The sequence below is a fragment of the Acomys minous genome (assembly GCF_964271855.1).
Source record: "Acomys minous genome assembly, chromosome: 11".
Taxonomy (NCBI): domain Eukaryota; kingdom Metazoa; phylum Chordata; class Mammalia; order Rodentia; family Muridae; genus Acomys; species Acomys minous.
Window position 1 is genome coordinate 56,585,711 of NC_140492.1, and position 19,964 is coordinate 56,605,674.

Genomic DNA, 19,964 nt, shown 5'->3' on the forward strand with positions numbered 1-19,964 from the left:
AAAGCACCTCACCACTCTACCATTCTCTGAGTTCTGTTCAATTACAGTAATCGCTTTACAACCAAAGCTGTGTATGACATAATATTGTTATTGTTGTTCATGCCAATAAACATTCATTTATAATACTCAATTTAGACACATTCTTACTGTGTAATCAGGCTGCCCTTGAACTTGTAATCCTCCTGCCTGGACTTTATGGGCACTAGGGTTACAGGTGCACACCACTACACTGGGCTAATGGCCATTTTATTGTTGGAGTAAAACTCTATTGCATGAGTATATTGGAACAGGTATAACCAATAATCTACTTTTGAACATTACTCGCTGTCATGGTCACTTATAAAATACTTTCCCTCTTTTACTGTTAGGAGCAATGAGCATTTTGATAGGTAAATCTTCACATGCATCCTTAATTATAGCCTTGGGAGAAATCCCTACGAGTAAATTTACTCAGTCAAAAGATGAGCATAATATCCTTGTCATAATGGAGAAGTCGGTCATCAGCCCTTGACTCTTGCCCTTGGATGCCCTTGGGACACACCCATATCTGATTCTTTTGAGCTAAAACTAAGGTCAATCCCAAGTAGCTTGCTGCCCCTCGAGTTTTCTCCCAGTCGGTGGAATGACCGTACACAAACTCCCTGAGAGTGGCGATCCGCCCATATCTGTCTCTTCCTGTACATCCTCATTACCACCTTGGTCCAGATGGTACCCTCCCGGCCTAGATCATTCCTGGATCAATCTCCTTTTTGTGCCTCCATCTGATCACGCATTGAAAACCGTCCGTACAACAGCTTTCATTACTCACCACTTCCCGTTTTACTCAGCGCCTGGATGGCTCAGTGAGCCTCTGAAGTTACCCCTTTCCCCTCCCCCAAGTTAGCACCAGGTGAAGCCCTTTGCAATGTCTCTGTACCTGCCCCTCCCCCCCCCCCAGGCTGGTAGGTCCCACCCAGCTCCTCTACTCCCAGAGTTCCTTGCTTCTATCATCACATGGTTTGGACATATTTACAGACCTGGCTCCGCACTCTGCAGAATTAATATTGTTCGTTCTGTACCTAGTGCTAGGCCCGGTGGTCCCCGACACATAGTCACCCACCGATGAGCAGGATGAGGCCTCAAGTGTGAGTGTGGAGGGGGCTTGCCATGAGAGGTAGAGATAGGAAGACAGTTGGGTTGGATCCTTCAACACAGTACAGAGAATTGGTTTTAAAGACAAAGAGGAGGGCAGCTGGAGAGTTAGCCCAGCAGTTAATAGCATTTGTTGATGTTGCAGAGAACCCAGGTTCAATTCCTGTCACCCTACATGGTGGCTCACAAGTGGATGAAACTTCAGTCCCAGGGGTCTGACACCTTCTTCTGACCACTTCCATCACCAGGCTCACACATGTACATTTTATACATGCAATCAAAATACTCAGACATGAAATAATTAAATAAGAAATTCTTTATAATTTTTAATAAATTTATTTATAATGTATAATAACTATACAATAAATTAAACAAAAATAAGGAGGTGGGGCTATGAAGATACTTGCTGCTCAAGCAAGAGGACCTGTGTTTAGATTCCCAACACCCACATAAAAGCCAGTCTACAGTACTAGCCGGCTCAGGCAAGTTCCAGGTTCATTAGGAGACCCTGTCAAAAACACGATGGAGAACATGAAAACAGACAGGTGCCTGCACCTGCAATGGAGGACAGGAGTGTCCTGGTGTTAGGAGGCAACCACTGACAACGAAAAAGAAAAACCTAAGGCCATAGACAAACCGGGAAGCTATTTCGGAGCAGATGTAGTCTGGGACCGGAAGTGAAAGGGCAATGAGAAGAACACCACTGGCAACATAAGTCCCAGGATTGTTCCCTGTGCCCCTTAGATCGGGAGATAACTCAGAGAAGTCAACAGCACAAGGTGGAAAAGCAGTTCCGAAGGATGCCCAGGCTGTGTACAAGAGGTAGAAAGGCTCCTGTCTTCAACCGGGACACTGGCCTGGTGCCTCTCAGGAATAAGTGCACACTTTGCCATTGATGATGTCAACACTTGCTCTCCAGGGCACCGAGGGTCGTCGGGAGACCTGTGGACAGTCCCTTCTGGCCATCCACCCCCTTGTGCCTCAGTTACCCTTTGGTCTTCATTCTACACTACTCCAGGGCTCCCTTTTTGAAGAATGTATCTCTTTTCGAAATCAGAATATTAGGACATAAGTATTTTAGAATATGCCAACGTTCTATAGGACTCAGTACTGATGGTGCTCTCCTACTTACACCTTTGCCCAGTCTTACTTTGGGCTAACAATCACACATACACACACACACATACAGACACACACACACACATACACATACACACATACACACACACACACACACACACACACACACACACACACACACACGAATGCAGAAAATCCAGACAGAACATAGATTAGTGGTTTTGGTAGGCCTAGGGAAGAACAGGAACGGAGAGAGGCAGCTCATGGGTAGACTTAGAATGATGAACATATTTTAAAATTAGATTATGGTGATGATGCCATAGAACTGTAAATATACTTTAAAAAAAAAACCATTGAATTACAGGGTGGAGACTCTGGGGAGATGGCTCAGCGGGTAAAGGTCCTGCTTCTCAAACTTGGAGATGAGAGCTGTATCTCCAGCACTCAAATAAATGTTGGGTGTGATGATACAGATAACGGGGTGCACTTCCTGGTGTGAAAGTGCCGTGTCCGGGGCCAGAGAGATGGGTCAGCAGTAAAAAGCAACTTGCTTCTCTTCCAGGGGACTGGAGTTTGCTTCCTAGCACCCACATCAGGCAGCTCACAACCCACGTGCAACCCCAACATCAGGAGGTCCAATGTCCACTTCTGGCCTCCCAAGATGCTTGTATGCACAAGCATGCAAATACATGCACGTACATATACTCACACATACATAAAAATAACCTCTGGAAAGTTCTAGCTCAATACAGTAGTTTAAAAAATAAATAAATAAACGCAAGTGTTCCTAACAGGTTGAAGGATTTGTGCAGGACTGCGGGTATGAAAAAGCATAAGCGAGTCAGTGTGAGTGGATGTTACCAGCACATGCGCTGCCCGCAAAGGCCCTTAATACTTAGGAGTAGGGATCAGTTAGGAAAAGAGAGAAGTCTCAGAGGCAAGTGAAACCACAGCACGGGAAAGCAATGGGTAGGCAAGTGCGGGAGTGAAAAGCCATTAAGAACTTGGGGTCAAAAATTGAACTTTCCCAGGCTGAGGATAGCTCAGCTGGTAGGATAACTTGCCTAGTGTTCCAGCTAGGGTTTTTTTTTTTTCCCTTAATTTGACACAGGCTAGGGTCATTTGGGAAGCAAGAACATCAATTGGTAAAATGCTCCTCCCAGATTTACCTGTAATCGAGTCTGTGAGCAATCCTTTGATTAGTGACTGATAAGGGAGGGCCCAGCTCACTGTGGGCAATACCATCCCCAGGCTGGTGGCCCCGGGTGCTTTTAGAAAGCAAGCCCAGGAAGCCATGAGGAGCAAGCCAGTAAGCAGCATCCCTCCATGGCCTCTGCATCAGGAGCAAGCCAGTAAGCAGCATCCCTCCATGGCCTCTGCATCAGCTCCTGCCTGCAGGTTCCTGCCCTGCTTTCCCTCAGTGAGAAACAGTGATGAGCTGCAAGGTGACAGTAAATTTGTTCCTCCCAGAGTTGCTTTTGGTCCACGGTGTTTATTACAGCAACAATACTCTAAGGTGCCGTGCCTGAAACTCTGAAGTCCGTCCCCAGCATGGCAGAGATCGGACATGATCCAGCATAGTTGAAATCTTCAGGACTGGAGAAACAGAGGCAGGAAGGGCCAAACTCAGGGTCACTCCCCGCCCCCAGCTACACAAGAAGTCTGAGCCCAGCATGGCCTAGACCCTGTCTGAAAATAAAACAGAATGCTCTCTTATATATTTTCAGGAGACCTGCCTCAGATTGACTTCTTCAAAAAGACTTACAAATTCTAAGAACTCAAGGTTCTCTCAATCATGTAGGGCCCAAAGAAGTTACCACGCCCTGAGGGGTTGATAATTAAGTCTATTAAAGAAACCCAACAGCTGTAACCCCTGCTTTCAGGAGACTGAGACAGTTGGTTTGCAGTGAGTTTAAGGCCAGTCTGGCCTACACAGTAAATTCCAAGCTAGCCTTAGTGTGATAGTGAAACCTTGTCTCCAAATGAAAAACCCGGGATGGCGTGATAGTGGTGATGGTGGTGACACACGCCTTTAATCCCAGCACTCAAGAGGCAGAGGCAGGTGGATCGCTGTGAGTCCAGGACAACCAAGGTTACACAGAGAAACCCTGTCTGGAGGTGGGTGGTGGGTGGTGGGTGGGGGTGGGAAGTCCCAGGACCAAATTCATCTGGCCACTACTCCAGTTTTCATTCCAAGCTGGCCAGCTGGAGGATCCAGTCTCAAGGCAGATGGGGAAAGTACAGAGAAAGCTCTGCTTCAGATGAGGAGGGACATGGTGAGGGTTGAAGACAGGATGCCAGAGACCAGAGGTCTGAGTTAGCTCAAGTCTTTCATCTCCCTGGAGCACCGTACGTTAAGAGGCTGCTCTCTGAGCGCAACTAGGACGCAAAGGGACTTGAAGCTTGCCCCTTGCCTACTGATAGGTAGAAACAACATCTGCATTTTCAGAGCAAGTCCTCTGCTTCAAACAGGATGATAGAGCTTTTCCACCTACCTTTTCCCATGTTGGGGTAGGTAACATCTAGGGAACTGGGTGTCTGGAGGGCAGGTCATCCTGGTGTCTTAGCCCATGGCATTATGGCCACAAACTTTACCTTCTGCCCCTTGGCGGCATCCCCCTTCCCAGATGGGGGCACCTTCAACTCTTGAGTTCTGAGAAGTCAAGGGGACATTATCCTTATTCTTGACCTCTGGCTTCTTTGTCCTGGAAACCAAGGATAGGAAGTCAACACTTGGGGGGAGAGAAAGAGAGAGAGAGAGAGAGAGAGAGAGAGAGAGAGAGAGAGAGAGAGAGAGAGACAGAGACAGAGACAGAGAGAGACAGAGACAGAGAGAGACAGAGAGAGAGACAGAGAGAGAGGGAGAGAGACTAGATTTTCCAAACTCCAGCCTCACCTATAAACTCTTGGACCTCAGAAGAGCAGGAACCCTGCAGAGCTCAGATGGAGCCTGGAAATGGCTGATAATAGCATGATCCTGCACTCTCCCAGGTGTTGACATTTGCATTTTAATGGAGGCGGCTAATGCCTCCAGCAAAAGGAGTGACTAATAGATTATTTCAATTGCTGCTGGAGGTAGGAGGAAGGCCTTTGTTTCCCAGGACCTTTTAAAGACCCTGCATTGCTGCCCAGCACCTGCAACCCCTCTGCCTTTGGACTCCAGAGACCACCACATTCATGCCTTTGCCTTACTTTCCCCTAATCTCTTCTTTCTAGAAATCTGGAAGCATCCTCATGAGTCATTGACTCTTTCTACACGAACTGATTACCCACAAGAAGACTGTGGGCACAGTGGAGCTGGGAGAGCCCAAGAAGCTACCCCAAGAAGTCAGAGCTGAGGCATTCAGAGAGAACTGGAGATCAAGAGCTTGGTGTAGGCTCTTGATCCAAATGGGCCGTGGTGCGTATGCCCAGCTTTTCTGAGGCAGTCCAGACAAGGGGTAGCAAATTAATAGAAAAAAGATTCCTGTATGTCAGGGTGACCTCGAAAAGCTTAGAAAGAGACTGAAAGTGAAGAAGCCTGAAAATATGCATGGGAGTTAGATACAGAGGCCATTGAAGTAAAAAGCACAGCTCTCGTCTTAAAGGGACTAAGAGATAGTTTATTTTGGAACCATTTTGAGTGACCATGGCCCACGTAGATTTAGGTCGCCCCAAATTTCATGTTCTAACATGGAAGCAGTTTCACAGGATTGTTTTGTTTTGTTTTGTTTTTTTAATAATTTTGCAGAACCAAAAATGTCATAGAACAAGGCAAGTTTAAAATGTATTGGTAGGTACATGAGAGGTAGGGACATGATAGTTTGCTTGAAAATGGTCCCCATAGGCTCATATATTTGAATGCTTGGTCACCAGGGAGTGAAACTGTTTGAACAGATTAGAAGGATTAAGAGGTGTGGCCTTGTTGGAGGAAGTGCTTCTCTGGGGGCTGGACTTTGAGCTTTCAAAAGTCTCAATCTCTCAGTCTCTCTCTCTCTCTCTCTCTCTCTCTCTCTCTCTCTCTCTCTCTCTCTCTCTGTGTGTGTGTGTGTGTTGTCTCTCTGTCTCTGTGTCTCTGTGTCTCTCTGTTCTCTCTCTGTTGTCTCTGTCTCTCTGTCCCTATCTATCTGTCTGTCTGTCTATCTATCTATCTATCTATCTGTGGGTCAGGATAACTCTTAGCTACTGCTCCAGAACTTTCCTGTATACCCTGATGCTCCCTACCATGATTATGATTAGAACACCATGACAGTCTGGCAGGTACAATGAGATTGGGGGGGGGGCGCTATTTTATAGGCCCAAAATGTTACTTAGATAACATGACATCCTTAGCTCTTTGGTTGGCCAAAGCTAGCGTTCTGCTAAGTTAATAGTCTCTAGGAAGTTTGTTTGTTTGTTTGTTTGTTTAACTACCATAAGAAGTTGGTTCTGATAGAGCATAGGGACAAGCAATGGCGGTTCCAGAATCTGAAACTAGTCCAGGATAAGATACTTAGCTTCTGAATCTGCAAGTTCCAGTCTCTCCAGAGTGTGAAGTTCCTGCTGGTCCATCTGTCTCTGCGGACACAGAGATTCCTTCTACAAGTTTTCTGTTCACAGCCAGACAGGGTTTCTGTTCAGAGAGCTTTGTTCACAAGGCTGATTCATTCCACTAATCACAAGGACCAGAAATGATATGATTCTATTTGTATAAAATAACCAAAAGAATCCAATCCATGGCAACAAAATAGATCAGTGGTTACTTCAGGACGGAGGACAGGGAGTCAGTCTTAATGAGTACAATGGGGTGCTGAAATTGTTCTTAGATTATGATGATGTTCCACAACTCCACAAATACACTTAATAAGATTAATTATTGTACATTAATTGGGCCTAGATCATGGCACATAAGTATCTTCTCATTAAAGCTATTTAAAATGGGGGCAGGGAGTGGAATATTTAAAAATCCTTCAAAAGTTCAGCCTGGCATAATGGCTTTAATCTCAGCACTTGGGAGGCAGAGGCAGGCGGATCTCTGTGAGTTCGAGGCCAGCCTGTCTCCTAAGGGAGTCCAGGACAGCCAGCTATGCAGAGAGACCATGTCTTGAAATTAGCTAACTAACTAACTAACTAACTAAATAAATGTATGTCAAGGTTCCTGACATGCTTTAGTCTGTTTGCTGCAGCTATAACAAAATAACTTGAGACCGAGAGATCTGTGAAAGTCTGAACTAATGAAGCCACACCAGTGTTGAAGATTCTTCAGACTGAGTAGAACTTCCATACTGGAGAAAGGTGGAACGTCCCAGATGAAGATGCAACTATATTGAGTTATCTTTCGTGCCCTTAATACCATTCCCACTAAGTTCATTTCTGACCTAACATTTGTGACTATGAAATAAACTTTGAGATGTGTTAGTAGTCACCTAGCTTCTGCCAGCCCTAAAGCTAATATGACTGAAGAGTGGGGTATCCTGTCATGGTTGCCAGATAATGCTGGGAGAATTGGGGTCCCCTCTTGGGGTTCTTAGCTTCATTAATAAATGAATTTAAGAATGAACTCAAATAGAAGCCAGGGGACAGGTTTTTTAGCGTTTAAAAGAGAAAAGACCCCAGGGCAGGCGAGCTTCTAAACTTTAGTAGCTTCCCTGAGGAAGAGGATGGATGAGAAATGGGAAAAAGGCACAGAGCCTGACTTAAGCCAACAGATCAGCTGTGTGATGGCAGGTGGTCACATGTCAGAGAGAGGGCCTATAGAGAAAAGTAAGGAAGCCCAGAGTACGCAGAAAAAGCATTCTTCAGTTCTCGCCAGCCTCCAGAAGAAAGGAAAAGTTACATCTTTCTAAGTCAGGTAGCTCAGCTTGTAGGGATTGTACTAGAAGTGGGAATTCTGGGAAGGAAAAGTACATTATCTCAAGAAAAAAAAAGTGTGGTGTGTGTTGCAGGGGAGGGGGCTGGAGAGATGGCTCAGGGGTTAAGAACACTGGCTGCTCTTCCAGAGGACCCAGGTTCAATTCCTAGCACCACCATGGCCGCTTACAATTGTCTCTAACATCAGTCCCAGGGGATTTGACACCCGCACACAGGCATACATGCAGGAAAAACACCAATGTAAGCTGGGCGTGGTGGCACATGCCTTTAATTCCAGCACTCGGGAGGCAGAGGCAGGTGGGTCACTGTGAGTTCGAGGTCAGCCTGGTCCAGGACAGCCAAGGCTACACAGAGAGACCCTGTCTCAAAAACAAAAACAAAAACAAACAAACAAAAAACCCAAAACCAAAAACCAACCAAACAAACAAAAAACACCAATGTGCATAGCATAGATGAATGAATTAATCGTTTTTTAAAAAAAGATACATATCCCACCTATCTCCTTAGGATGGCAGGCTTATGGGGAACCCACCTTCCTGGGGGTCCCCTACCTAGGTAATGTTGGGTCTTCACCTGGGACAGAGATTCTGTTCTCTTGACTAGAAGGGGTTTTTCCTTAATGGGTGGGCCCTTAGTGCTACTCTAACACTAAGGATGATCTAACACCCGAAACTTACAGAAGCGCTACCCGCCCCGCCCCTTACCCATCCTCACCTTCCACCCTCACCCCATCCAGATCTGCTGTTACCCACCTGCTTGATGCCCCTGTCTATTATTTCCATTATTCACCAACGCTTTGATTTCTGACTTTCATGCCGTGACCATCACAATTCAAGTAACCGCTTTCATGATGGAATCTGCCATTCCGAGCAATCTGGATTCATTCTCGCAGCCCTGGGTCACTCATGTTTGGCTCAGAATAGACTGTATTATTGTTCCTTCTGGAGAAAGAGCCATGCTTGGACACTGAAAAGAGATTTATTTTCCCACAGTTCTGCAAAGCTGGAAGTCAAGATGGCTGCCACATCTGGTAAGGGCCCCATGCTGCTTTAAGCCAAGTGCAAGGAGGCACACGCCCCACGGGGATAGCCCTTTCATTCCTACAAAAAGACACTCCCTCCCTCCCTCCCTCCCTCCCTACCTCCCTCCCTCCCTCCCTCACTCACTCCCTCACTCCCTCACTCATTCATCCATCCATCCGTCCATTCATTCATTCTGCCCTCTGAGCAGAATAACCCCCCCCCCCACCTCCCAACACTGCTGTTTGGGAATTAATCTTTCAACATGAGAATTCCGTGAAGACACAAGCAAGCCATAGCAGTCTCTGTGTCCTGCCCCCCGACCCCACCCCCAGCCCAGGGTCTAGTTAGAGTCACCCAGGCTGACCAAGAACTCTCTATATTCTACTGCCCCTGCCTCTGGAGCGCTGAGATTATAGGCGCTTACCACCACATGGGACTAGTATATATATTCTTTTAGCTTAGAAAATACATAATTTGTGTGACAGTTATACATTTAGTAATTAAAGCAAACAACTATAGTTTGCCAGTCTCAATAAGAAGAGTAGTTTTGTTGTTTTGTTTTGTTTGTTTTAAATCAGTGGTGCAGTTTGTTCCGTAGGCCTGCATTCTGGCCTTTGTGAGCCTCTTTCAAAGTCTTCTTGTTGTCTTGAGGTGCTCCGACCTGGGTTTAGAAAGCCTGGTCTATACTTTACTAAGATATGTTCGGTTTGGCTCCCTGGCCAGACTAATGGATGAAAACCCATTATTAGAAAATCTGATACCATCCCCATCCTGGGATATTGCTGCCTCTTCAAGCTGCTCAGCCAAAATGGCACCCTTCCTCCCTCCCAAACCAAATGAGCTTTGCCGAGAGTGGACACAGCAAGGCAGCCAGCCAGAGCCTTGCTAGTTGGCAGACACTCGTCTCAGGCAAATGTAATTAAAGGCAGCAGCAAGTAAGTGCCTATTAATTTTTCATTAGAAAAGTCAAAGGCAACCTATTTGGAAGGCAGGACTTCAGGTCCAGTGGTTAAAAACTGGGTCTCCCCATTGCCGGAGTGCCGGCTCGGAAAGTACACACGTTCGCTCACAGCTCACTTGGAGAAGCCCACAGCTTCCCTACAAAGCACAGGAGAGGAAGAGTCGGAGGCCAGGATCTCATCCCCTGTGCCGGTTTATCTCAGTGATTACCATATGAACCTGGTACCAGAAATCAGTGTCCTCAGCTTTGTCTCCTTAAATTATGCTTACACAGCACTTTATAGTTTGAGCCCTATATTAAGTATGGGAAGGAGCATTAAAACTTCACAATAGCCCACTCCCTAAGATGTTTGCTCCCTAAATGGGAGTATGTGCGTGCGCAGACACGTTCCGAGAGAAGTGGAGCGGAGTGGAGTGAGGGCACGGGGAGGGGTAGACTGTGGTGCTAACAGCTAGCTGGTATCAATTCCAGGCCTCCCTTCTCTCGCCCTCCTCAGCCCTCCTTACTAAAGCTTTCCACCTGCCGGCAAAACATGTATCCACACAGAGATGGCTCCAGGGGGACAAGCATTAAACTAGGAGTCAGAGTAGCTGGAAGATCTGTCCAGCTTTCTAAACTCCCTTCTCTGGGGGAGTTGAAAACATCTCACCCTCCTCATAAGGTCCCAGGGACAACTGTGGCATGGTTCCATCCAAGTTCACTGGGTGACACCAGCGAGTTTACAGAACATTGGCAAGCGGTTATGTACTGGAGTGTGGGCGTTTCCTCACCTCAGCCTATACTGGAAAGTCTTTCCCCCACTGGGACATTACATGGAAACCCTCCTCCTGTAGGCTTCCGTGAGTTATAGCCTCTGGCTCCCCTCCAAGGCCACATGCACACACAGGTGGTTTGGAACAACTGGCAGCTCAGGGGAGTGTCTCAAGTCTCCCCACCCCCACCCTCATTCCTCTGTGAGGGGGTGTAAGCCGTCAGGAAGCCCCGCTGCAAGGATCTTTTGCAAGCGGGCACAACTGAATGCCCCCAAGATGGTGGTCAGTTGCCTCAGAGGATGATTCCGTTCAACGCAGCACTCCCCAGTTCCAGCTGGGCTACCTCAGACTTTGCCTCCTAGAGCTGCAGAGGCAGCAAGGATACGTCCCGTGGTGACTCGTTATCAGAAACAGAATGATGATGGAAAGTCCTTTTCAATGACTCCCCCTTTATGTCAAGCGGGAAACATTCTTAATAATAACGGATAAATAAATGAATTCACTCTTGACAGATCCAAATGTTTGCTCCTCGGCTGAAATGAGGCGCAGTTCTGCCTCTCCAGCTCTTGAATACATTCATAGCCATAGCGGCCTGTGATGAATATTTTCGTGCCTGTGCTGTGTGTGTACCCCACTCCTCTAGTAGCCTTGCGATCTGGTCTTTCATCCTCTGTGTTCAAAGCAGGGCCCCCAGGGCCTCACAGATGAAGTCTCTGGTTCTCAAAGACCTTTCTGCTTCCAGGGATGCTGACAGCCTGCAGCCCGCCTGCCATGCCGACTGGCGGAACTGTGCTGTGTCCTCCTGCAGGCGTGGGTGGTGATTAGAGTGGCCTGGAGGGGGCCAGAGTGGTGCTAAGTGTTCTTTCTCCTCTCACTGGCCTCTCTGCTTAGCCTTGGAGTGGTCCTGCCCAGGCTGTGCGTAGCTGATGCTGCCCCTGTGATGAGCGCTGGCAAGCCAGGCTGGGTTAGAGACTGCTGGGGCTGGCTGACCTTCCCCAGACCCAGATAATCTCTCTCCCTGGCAACAGGCTGGGCCACTGAGGGACTGTGACAGATTGCAAAATCCTGGGGCTGGGCTTTCTAGAATTACTTTAAAAGAGAAAATAATATTGATTCTTCACATTTGTATTGTGTTTTTTTTTGTTTTTGTTTTTGTTTTTGTTGTTGTTGTTGTTTGCTTATTTGTGGTTTTTGTTTGTTTTTTGTTTTTTAAGAAAGAAAGCAGTGCTTAAAAACTGTCCAAGGAAAAGGTGACTCTGGGATTGCCTCATGGAGACTGAGCCAGGTGAGGACTAGAGACGTTTTCTTGTTTGCTAGATAAATGGAGAATATTAGGAGAAATGGTTTCCAGACCAGATGAAGATACAGGAAAGAGAGAAGAGATGTAATGTGAGATCACAGAGAGGTGGGAGCAGAATTTGACAAGGTTTTTCCTTTTGGTCATCGCACAGTGGGCAGAGGGCATGAGAGGGAGGGACCTGGCGTGGGCCTTGTGGGCACAGGGACACATTGGACTCTTAGTCTTGTTGCACATATGGGAAGATGCGCTAATTTGCATATTGAAAACAATGAGGAGGAAGGAGTGCAAGGTATAAGAAAAATAGGCATCCCTTTGTAAGGTTCTTTTTGTGAAGGATCTTTGAACAAACGAGCAAATTTGACAGATAGTGCAGATGGGGATAGCCCCCGCTGGCAGGAAAGGCTCAGCAAGACTTAGATGTATCAAAGATAGAATCACTAATGCAGCCCAGGGGCCACAGGCAACCCACTGCTTGTTTTTATAAATAAAGTTTTATTGAAACAACCACATTATTTATTGTCTCAGAGGCATTTGCACTGCAATGACAGATCTGAACATCTGTGAGAGATCTCATAACCCACAAAGACTAAAGTCTTTAATATCTGACCGTTCCAGAAAAAAAAATGTTCTGACCTTTGTCTGGCACCATACACACACAAAAATAATTTTAAAATGTTTGTTAGACCTAAACATGAGATATAAAACTCCTGGAACAGAAGAAAGAAGAAAATCTTTGAGTTAAGCAAAGATTTTATTGACAAAACGCTAAAAGTATAATTTATCATTTCCCCAACTATTCAATATTATTAAACACTTTAATATTTTGTTTGTTAGTTTAGTGTAGGGATGCATGCATGTGCCATGGTACATGTATGGGGGTCAGAGGTCAACTTGAAGGAGCTGGTGCTTTCCTTCCTTCATGCAGGTCCCAGACGTAGGTTTGGTGGCAACTACATTTGCTTGCTGAGCCATCTCACTGGTCTTCTACATTAATATATATTATATAATATATATATATACTTTTTATAGGTGTTTTGCCTGACTGTATGCCTGTGTACTATGTGCATGCAGTACCGACAGAGGCCAGAGGAGGGCATCAGGTCAGACTGAAGTCACATGTGGTTGTGAGATGCATGGGGGTGCTGGGAATTTACACTAGGAAGAGCAGCCAGTGCTCTCAACTACTGAACCCTGACTCCAGCTCCCTCAGTACTTTTTGATGGGTTAGACTTCACTAATATGAAAAACTCAGTCAAATATAGTGGCTGCCCCTGTTAGAGCTATGTCAACTTGACACAATAGAGTCATCAGAGAGGAGGGAACCTCAGTTGAGAAAATGCCTCCATAAGATTAGACTCTAGGGCATTTTCTTAATTAGAGATTGATGGGGGAGGGCTCTGCCCACTGTGAGTGGTGCCAATCCCTGGGCTGCTGGTCCTTGGTTCTATAAGACAACAGGCCAAGCAAGCCACGCGAAGCACACCAGTAAGCCACATCCCTCCGTGGCCTCTGCATCAGCTCCTGCCTCCGGGATCCTGCCCTGTTTGCGTTCCTGTTCTGACCTCCTTTGGTGATAAACAGTGCTGTGGAAATGTGAGCTTAATAAACCCTTTCCTCACCAACTTGCTTTTCATGGTGTTTCAGCACCGCAATAGAAACTCTAACGAAGACAGTGGAACATACCTGTAATCTTGGAACTCAAGGAAAAACAGGGATGCCAAGAGCACCCTGAGCTGCAAAGTGTGAGACTCTATCTCAACCAACCAAAATAACACACACACACACACACACACACACACACACACACACACACAGAGAGAGAGAGAGAGAGAGAGAGAGAGAGAGAGAGAGAGAGAGAACTGCTTTTCAAAACACATTTTTAAGACTGGAGAGATTTTTCAGCAGCTCAGAACAGTTGCTGTTCTTATTTTTGTTGTTGTTTGTTTGTTTGCTTTGAGATAGGGTCTCTCTAGTCCACTGGTTCTCAACCTTTCCTAATGCTGTGATCCTTTAATATGGCTCCTCATGTTGTGGTGACCCTGAGCCCCCTAAATTAATTAATTAATTAATTAATTTATTTATTTATTTATTTATTTTCATTTTGTTTGTTTGTTTGTTTTTTGTTTTTCCAGACAGGGTCTCTCTGTGTAGCCTTGGCTATCCTGGACTTACTTTGTAGACCAGGCTGGCCTTGAACTCACTCCGCCTGCCTCTGTCTCCCTAGCACTGGGATTAAAGGCGTGCGCCACCACGCCCGGCATCATAAATGTATTTCATTGCTACTTCATAACTGTAATTGTGCTACTGTTGTGAGTCATAATGTAAATATCTATCTTTTCTGGTGGTCTTAGGTGACTCCTGTGATAGGGCCATTCACAACCCACAGGTTGAGAGTCTCTGCTCCATGCAGTCCTGACTGGAACTTGCTATATAGACCAGGGTGGCCTTAAACTCACATAGATCTCCCTGCCTCTGCCTCACAAGCAATGGGATTAAAGGTGTGTGCCGCCATGCCTGGCCTCTTGTTGCTGTTCTTGTGGACCTGAATTTGACTCTCAGCATCCTTGTCAGATGGTTCCCAATCACCTGAAACACTAGCTGCAGGGGGATTGGACAGCTCTGGCCTCAGAGGGCACTTGTACTCACATGCACACACTCCCCTCACACAATTAAAAATAAAATAAATAGTTTTTAAAAAGACATTGTTAAATGAGGGGTTGGGGAGAGAACTTGGTGTTTCCTGTGCATGCTTTCTCCAAAACTCCCCCCAAAAGCAGTGACCCGGCTTGTAATGCCAGCTCTGGGGAGGCTGAGACAGGCCAGCCTAGTCTAACAAGAAAACCTGTCTAAAACAAACAGAAAACAAAGCTGGTCACTCCTGAGGAACTTCACCTGAAGCTGACTCTTGGCTTCTGCAAATGCCCCTGAACATATACTCCTGAACATGTATAAAGACTGTTACATACATGACGGGTCACATGTATGATAAAGATGTACCATACCCACAAGGAACTCTCTAAAGTCAATAATGGTTAAAAAAGAATAACACGCCAATAGGATGGGCAGAGACATCATATAGATAATATGAAGTCATGAAGAGCTGTCCTGTATCGTCTGTCATTAGGGAAACTGAACCGCACTACAGACTCTATGCACCTCTTAGGATGGCAGGATCCAAGAGGGAGCATCCCAAGTGTTAGGTGAGCAACTACACTGGTTACTCATCACTCATGGGAATGGAAAATGACACAACAACCCCTTTGGGACACAGTATCATAGTTTCTTAAAGAGTTAAGCATACACATACGATGTAATCCGTCTTAGTTAGGGTTACCGTTGCTGTGATGAAACCCCATGACCAAAGCCACTTGGGGAAGCAAGGGGTTATTCAGTTTACACTTTCACATCACAGTTCAGCACCAAAGGAAGTCAGGAAAGAAACTCAAGCAGGAGAGAAACTTGTAGGCAGCTGATGTAGAAGCTACAGGGGAGTTTTGCTTCCGTGGCTTGCTCAGCCTGCTTTTCTTATACCATTCCAGGAGCACCAGCCCAGGGGTGGCACCTCCCGCAATGGGCTAGGCCCTCCCACGCCAATCATAGCTAAGAAAATGTCCTACAGGCTTGCCTACAGCCTGACATTATGGAGGCGTTTTCTCAACTGAGGTTCCTTCCTTTCTGATGACTCTAGCTTGTGTCAAGTTGACATAAATCTAGCAAAGCACACCATCCAATCAAGCTTAGGTGTTTTGCCAAGAAAAGTGAAAGCATGTAAGCTTATGTCCACACAAAGACCTCTGTGCTACCGTGGTGAGCATGGCTGCCTTCCAAAGACCTCTGCCACGGTATTTATAGCAGTTCTATTTACAACGAGAGACTATCCAGCTATCCATCAACAAGTGAACAGAAAGACAGAATGTGGGCTGGGGAGATGGCTCAGTGGGTGAACCACTTGCCTGATGACCTGAGTTCTGATCCTTAGGGCCTGCTACACGTGGGTCTATACAGCAAACTCTGGTGGTCAGGCTTGGTGGCAAATGCCTTAACCACTGACTCCTTAAAAAATGTTTTTGAGGGTAGACCATATGGCCCAGTGGGTAAAGGTGCCTGGCTTGTGCACATGGTGACTTCAGTTCTGTTCTCAGAATCATAGGAGAGATAACTTCACAAAAATGTCCTCTGACCATCACATGTACTTTGTACTATTGTTCATTTTCCTCCCACCTAAAAATAAATGTTGTGATGATGATGATGATGATGATGATGATGATGATGATGACGATGATGATAATAATGTATTTTCTATAAAGATTGTGTCTGTTAAATTAAAATATTTTAAAACAGCAAAAGAAAGAACCAACAGAATGAAGAGGCAGTCTACAAAATGGGAGAAAATCTTTGCCTACTATTCATCTGACAGGGCATTAATACCCACAACATATTAAGAATTCCAAAGAGTAAATATCAAAAGCAAAAATTATTTAGTCAATAAACAGGCAAATGAATTGACTGATTTTCAAAGAAATACAAATGGTGGAGCCTGAGGGTATGACTCAATGGACACAAGGTCCTGAAAGAGAGAGACAGAGACAGAGACAGAGACACAGAGAGAGAGGCAGACAGACAGACAGACAGAGACAGAGATAGAGAGGCAGAGAGACAGAGACAGAGAGAGACACAGAGAGAGACAGAGAGATAGAATGTTTGAGTTGATTAAAAATAAAAAGAAAGAGCCAGCAGTGGTGGTGCATACCTTTAATCCCAACATTTGGAAGGCAGAGGCAGGAGGATTCCTGTAAGTTTGAGGCCAATCTGGTCTACAGAGGAAATTCCAGGCCAGCCAGGACTATAGTGAGACCTTATCTCAAAAAGAAAGAAAGCTAGCTAATAAATATATATTAAAAGCTTGGTTATCAGTGAATTGTACATCAAAATATATTAAGACCCTGGATGGAGAGATGCCTCAACAGTTAAGAGCAGGGGCTACTCTTCAGAGGACCTGGGTTCAATTTCTGACATTCACATGCATCTCAAATCTATTTATAACCCCAGTTCCAAAGGATTCAATGCCCTTTTCAGGCCTCCTTGGGCACCAGGTGTGTGTGTGTGGTGCGCAGGCAAACCACCCACATATATAAAATAAAGTAATTAAGTTTAAAATGTTCTAAAAATTAAAAATGTCCATCTCTCCTCAGTCAGAATGGCTATTATTATAAAAGAAAGGATGGAAGGGAGGGAGGAAGGGGGGAAAAGAATGAATGAAAGGTCAATAAAGGTTGGTGAGGATGCTGGGTGACAAAGAAATCCTAACGGATGACAGGTGGACATCTAAACTAGTCCAGCCATGGTATGTGATCCTCGATGCAGCTGTATTTTCTATGTATATGCTCCAAAGATGTGGAGTCAGCTTACTATAGGGACACGTTCATTACTGCTCCACCCGCAATAGCCAGGATATGGACTCAACCTAACTGTCTACCAATGGGTGAACAGATGGGGAGAACGTGGTATACATACACAATGGAGACTATGCAATCATAAAAGAGAATACATTTATGCTGCTTGCAGGAAAATGGTTGGAACTGGAGACCATCATTGTTAATGAAATAACCCAGATTCAGAAAGACAAGTATCAGAGGTTTTCTCTCCAATATGGAATCTGGGTGGGGGTGGGGGGGAAAGGACATGAAAGTAAATTCATTAGGGATATGAAAAGGGAAAGGGGTTGGGAATAAGAAAGGGAAGTTGAGGGGGTAATATGGCCAAAGGACACTATGTATGTATGTATGTATGTATGTATATATATATATATATATATATATATATATACATACACTCTCTACTTGTACAACTTTTAAAAATTCAATTGTATATGTCCCAACATATAAATTTTGAGTGTTGTTACTCCCTTAACAATAGTTTAACCTTATTTCTATAGCATTTGTGTTATATTAGGTTCTGTAAGATGAATATTGTTTAAACAATACAGGAAGACATGCATAGCTCATATGCAAATATTACCCCACTTATATAGGAGCCCTGAACACCTGTAGATTTGGGTATCCATCTAAGGTCTTGGGATTAAAACTCCACAAATATTGAGGGACAGTTATATAAAACATGTCAAAACTGATTAAATTGTCCGCTTTAAGTATAGACATTTTATGCATGCTAATTATAACTCAATAAAACTATTCTCCCAGCCTGCTAATAAGTCTTGATGTTTTGGGCTGGAAAGATGGCTCAGCGGTTAAGAGCACTGGCTGCTCTTCCAGAGGTCCTGAGTTCAATTCCCAGCAACCACATGGTGGCTCACAATCATCTATAATGAGATCTGGTGTACATGCAGGCAATTCACTGTCTATAGATGATAAATAAATAAATTTTTTAAAAAAGTCTTGATGTTTTTATTTTCTAATGAAGAAAGAAATCCTGATCTCTAGACTTTAGACATCCTGTGTTGCTGGGAGCAGCCAGCTTACACCTAGCTTCTATATCCCACGTTCTTACACACCAGGCCATGACAGCTGGTTTCTCTCTTCTCAGGACTTATGTCCCTTCCTGCTAACCACAGGTGACCATCGTGGGATGAGGGGGATGAGGGGGATGAGGGGGATGAAGGGGATGAGGTGTCCCCCCCCCCTGCCAGCCAGCAGGTCTCAGCTGCCCTCCCATCCAGTGAGGGGAATGGCTCACTGTCAGCCTCTCATTTCCTTGAACTGCAGATGCTTGGCACCATTTCAGTCTCACTCACTCTGTAGGTGAGACTTAGTTTCAGAGAATGAAGCCAGTCTCACCAGGTGACTCAGAAAGCAACGCAGGAGAGAATTCTGGAGACGAATCTGAGGAGGAAGGTCTCAGCTGTTTCTGTATACAGGAATCGCTCCCGTGTGTGAGAACGATCCTGCCATACAATGTGAAATCCTATTAAAAGAAACACCTATTCTTGCTAGTTTTCCTCACAACACACCATCACTCCTTAAGTTCTTCCTTCCTTCCTTCCTTTTTTGTTAAACTACTTCCAAAACTCAACTCAAAGCCAGGACTCCTTTGATGAACTGCTTATTCCAGATAGGGAAAGGGACAAAGTGAATTCGGAATAATGCCTCCTTGGCATAGAAAGCAAAGATGTCCTATAAAATTTACAGGGACATGCTAAAAGGACACAGGACACCACACACCTATTAGAATGGCTGAAATGCAAGGCAGCAAAACACAAGGTCCCAAGAAGTGACCGTGGGCTCACTCGGAGCCAGCTCGGGGAGCAGCCGTTCAGTGCACTGGGAGATACAGCCTACAGAGGACCTGACTGTGGGCCATAAACGAATATGCACCTCTCTGGGAAACTTTTGAGAAAGCCACCAGGGAAGGTCCCACTGACACGACGATGCTACACTGCTGACTGGCCTGTGCCTGTCTAAGGGCAAGTCCTCTCTTCTGAACCTCGATGGCACAACATTACCACATAAGGGGTAGGTGTGGACCCTAAACGTTTCAGACTGAGTCCCCACCAGACTCCTTGAAATTGTCTTCGGGATGTCAAGGGGCTAATGGGGCCCAGGTGGGGAGTACGTGCTTCTGTAGAGGAGTCCGACTTCCCCACCTTAGCTTTGGCGAGTATAGTTCTGTTAACTAAGCTGAAGGGATGTAGAAATATCAATTCCTTCTCCAGTTTTCTAAAACAATTTTTGAACTCTTAAGATCCATTACTAGAAGTGGAATACAATATTCAGCTCAAATCCTTTGGGGGTTCTTTTGTCAAGTAGTGCTCAACTGCTGGGTGGAAGGTGACCAGTGACAAGCCAGGGCTCTGTCCAGAGGCCCCCCCCCCCCCGCCGTGGGCCTGCCAGCTCAGATTTTATGCCACCCTGGAACCTAGGTACCTGTTAGGA